This window comes from Pelmatolapia mariae, linkage group LG2, assembly GCF_036321145.2.
Source record: "Pelmatolapia mariae isolate MD_Pm_ZW linkage group LG2, Pm_UMD_F_2, whole genome shotgun sequence".
Taxonomy (NCBI): Eukaryota; Metazoa; Chordata; class Actinopteri; order Cichliformes; family Cichlidae; genus Pelmatolapia; species Pelmatolapia mariae.
In genome coordinates this window covers 1,837,640-1,841,931 of record NC_086228.1, presented here as the reverse complement: position 1 = coordinate 1,841,931, position 4,292 = coordinate 1,837,640, and the positions used below count along the sequence as shown (strand labels likewise).

The window sequence follows — 4,292 nt, the reverse complement described above, 5'->3', positions numbered from 1 at the left end:
CATCGCTCCATCACATACTACATCATATATTACCAGTGTTGGGCAAGTTACTTTGAAAAAGTAATTAGTTATAGTTACTAGTTACTTGTTCAAAAACGTAGTTCAGTTAGTGTCATGATCCCTGTGTCTGCCCGGCCAGCCCCGAGAGGCTACATTTGTTATGGTGGTTTCTCTCCCCCTTGTCACTCCTGCCTTTGGCCCATGCACCTGGCTCCAATTACGCAGCTGATTACTCTGTGCCTATTAAAGGCTGGGCTCCTATCTTGTCATCACTGGATGATTGCGTGAGACACGTTAGTGTCAGTTTCTAGCTTTTGTGATTGTTCGCGAGTGAGTTTGCCTTTATAGATTCGTCTCTCTCTGTGTTAACAGTCTCCCTGGACCTGCTGCTGTCTTTCCTGTGTCAGAGTACGAGCGCATTTTCATGTGGATTCACGTGTTGAAGCACAAATGTATGAGAGGACTTTTCCCTTCCTGAATCACCCCTGGACCCCCCTGGATTTCCTCCCCACTTGTATATATCGTGCACTTGGTGTTGTATAAACTGTCATATCAAACTTTGAATTTCAGTCTGTGCCTGAGTCCTCTCCCTACCTGTGACAGTTAGTAACTGAGTTCCAATATTATAAAAGTAACCAATTACTGGGAATTTTTTTTTTATCCTCTGGGGTCCAGGGTACAATTGGCAGTTTTTCACTACTTTTGATTTTAATAATAATAATAATACATTTTATTTGAAAGCGCCTTACAAAACACTCAAGGTCGCTGTACACAGTAGAGTAAAAAGCAACATAAAAGCAAAGAGTTTACACAATCATAAAACATAAACAAATTTAAAATAGCCGAATGGAGAGGTTATGTGGGATAAGCTATTTTGAACAGGTGGGTTTTGAGTTGGGACTTAAAGACAGAGAAGGTAGAGATATTTCTTAAATCAGGAGGTAGGGAATTCCAGAGTCGAGGAGCAGAGCAGCTGAAAGCCCTGCTCCCCATGGTGACAAGGCGGGGGGAGGGGACGGAGAGTGAAAGGGAAGAAGAAGATCTGAGACAACGAGATGGGGCGGTGATGTTAACCAGATCAGAGAGATATGGTGGAGAGAGATGATGAATAGCTTTAAATGCGTACAAGAGTATTTTGAAATTGATACGATACTTGACCGGGAGCCAATGAAGCTGCTGCAGAACAGGAGTGATGTGGTGGATAGAAGGGGTCCTGGTGATGATACGGGCAGCAGAATTCTGGATGCGTTGAAGCTTGTGGATGGATTTTTGAGTAAGACCAAAAAGAAGTGAATTACAATAATCAATCCGGGAAGTAACAAGGCTATGGACAAGAATGGCAGTGCCATGTGGGGTGAGAAAAGGACGGAGACGATTGATGTTGCGCAATTGAAAATATGCAGACCGAGTGACATTATTAATGTGTGAATTGAAAGATAGAGTACTGTCGAGGATGACACCCAAACTTTTCACAGAGGAAGAAACGGAGACCGGCGAGTTATTGATAGTAATAGAGAAAGTGTTGGTTCTGGATAATGTTGATTTAAAATTGATTTAAAAATTTTACCTCTGTATTTCACCTTTAAAAACAATTTATCTTTCCTTGTTTTGTATCATTCTTTTCAGCACAACCTCACGTCTGAATTTACAGTTATGTTTTCATTTTGATATACTGCATTAACACAGTTAACACACAATCTAAAATCTGACAAAAAACAAAATCTGAATTAAATAATTGAATTTTTTACCGTAACAAACACAAAAATATTTAACAAATCATATTCCATAACTTGAAATGCAAATATAAATTTTAAGAACCAGTGCACAAGTTTTGCAAACAGTTATATGTTATATGCAGCAATTTACCTAAAAATGCAGCCAAGGTGTTTTTTTTAAGCCATTTCAAACAATTGACAGAACAATCAGGTGTTCTGCATCAAATAAGATGTCTAACTGTTAAAATTGTTAACATTCTTAGATGATTGGCAGTTCAAAAACCAGCCAGTCCTGCACAAACAATACAATAAATGTTTTACTGTATTATTATTAAAGAAATTTTCTATAAATTGATTTCGGGTGTTTTGGGGTATCTGTTTTAAAGATTTGTGACTTATGTTTTCTGACTTAAAAATCAAACAAAATAATTACTAAGACAAAATAATTATAACCTGGAATGTAAAATTAGCTAAATTAGCATTTTTTTCTTTAGTTTCATTTTATTTACAATATTAAATTGCATTTCTTCTTCACGCTTGCCTAAAGGGCAGTTGCTTGTGTAGCACATAATCAGTGTCACCGTGAAGATAACCAATCGTGTGCGAGCCACAGAACATTCATATCTGCATGACATGAGTATAAACAGACCTCTCAGTACCACAACAGCTCATTCAACCAGCTGAAGAGCTTCGATCATCAAACATGCCTGAACCAGTGAAAACATCCAAGAAGGGCTCCAAGATAGCCTTCTCTAAGGGCGTCAACAACGGCACCAAGAGGAGGAGGAGCAGGAAGGGGGGCTAAGCCATCTATGTGTACAAGGTGCTGAAGCAGGTGCACCCTGACACCAGCATCTCCTCCAAGGCCATGAGCATCATGAACTCCTTTGTGAACGATGTGTTTGAAACCACTCACAAAGGCCCTTTTCAGAGCCACCACGCTCCGACCAAGAGCTCTGCTCCACCAGCATGCAGCACGTCTCGTTTTTACACGTTTCATTGTTTTTAATTTTAATGCTTCAAATCTGTTCGAGCTACACGGCTGTCACGAATATTAAAGGAAGTCAATCAACATGAATGGGAATTCATCTGCAATAATAACAATAATAATGTGCAAACAAGAAAATTAGAAAGAAAAAATGTCCAAATATTTGAAATGATACCCTGTTGTAACACTGATAAAGCGCTAATGAATTAATACAGACTAGGTATTAAGTGAAATGTTATGGTTATTATTAATCAGAAGATTTAGGAATGCTACTGGAGCTGATGGGCAGTAATTAATAAATACACACAACGCAAAATGCTTTTGCAGGTACCATGTATTTAACCGAAAATAACAAGAAAAGATAAGGAAAACTTAAATAATCGTTCCTGCTGCAGCTATTCAATAAATCAAAAACCCAGTGGGGATGCAAAGACAACTAAGCAAATTCTTCAGGCTTATGGCTTATACCAAGCAATATAGATTCTCAAAAACAAAAAAACAGTTCCCCATAAGTAACACATGTTAACATCCAAACCACTGATCCACACTGAAGTCCATGAGTTTTATCTGAATGTCCATGAGAGATGTCCAAGCGCTATTGTCCATAAACGGGGGGAATGGTGTGTATGATTGTGGAAATCAGTGTGTTTGGGAAATGGGGACAGAGCGTCGTCTTTGATAGCTTCCTACCAGTCCAGTGGAAGCTAAAATGCAGAATGAGTCCTGCTCCTAGCCGTTCATTGGCTCGCCATCCTTTTTCATACCCAAAAAGGGTCACCTGGCCTGCATTAAATAAACAAGGCCAATAAGAAATCACAAGAATAATACAACAATGTCAGCCAATTAAGCTGAATACATTAAGATATTCTTGTTCCTGTGTACACAATCTATAAATAAATAAACAAACAGTATATTTAACCACTAAGGATTTAACTGAAATAAACTATATAGCTTTACAACATTTATTATTCAACAAATATCGGTCAAATCAAAATCAAATTGTTTGGACCGGCAGCAGCCAATTAGCATCAGCTGGTAACAATACAAACAGTCAATTAAAAGTTCAAACTCACCAATTCCGTTCTGGTCAGTGCACAACAACACTATGGCTCTGGCTCACAGTAATCAGCATCTAACATGCATAAGTTAGCTGGTGTTAAAAAAATTGCATTAAAACGGGAAAAGCAAATGTTTGCCAATACAAACCTGCAACAGCTCTGTCACCTGGCTTGCCTCCACGCATCTGACGGGAGGAAGCCGGGACAGGCTTACTATGACCTACATGCCATCCGATTGGCTGAGCAAAGTCATGTGGTTGAAGCCATGTATTTGTGATGCTTTCAATGGCAGAAAATAACTGCAGGAAATTACTAAATGCTAGTAAAACAGATTTTACTCTGGGTTACACCCTCCCCCCTTGCATACATGCACGTCCCGTTGCATGTTAACACTACACAATATGTACAACTGAAGAGTTAGAATTGTTGGTGGTTGTGGTGGTTAAAGCGTCTGACAGACTATGTAACAGAGACTGAACAACTGATATCAATGGATTGCCTAAGTGGGCATACTGAAGCCGCCTAGGTGGT

General features: G+C 39.1%; 1 long non-coding RNA gene across 1 annotated transcript; it reads right to left on the bottom strand.

Moving 5' to 3' along the window:
- Positions 1-2,931: 2,931 nt before the first annotated feature.
- LOC134634637 (uncharacterized) lies at positions 2,932-4,035 on the bottom strand. The gene is made up of 3 exons (XR_010094858.1): positions 3,910-4,035; positions 3,777-3,835; positions 2,932-3,486 (listed from the first exon to the last, which is right to left on the bottom strand). It is a non-coding gene; the product is annotated as an uncharacterized LOC134634637 (long non-coding RNA).
- Positions 4,036-4,292: the final 257 nt, after the last annotated feature.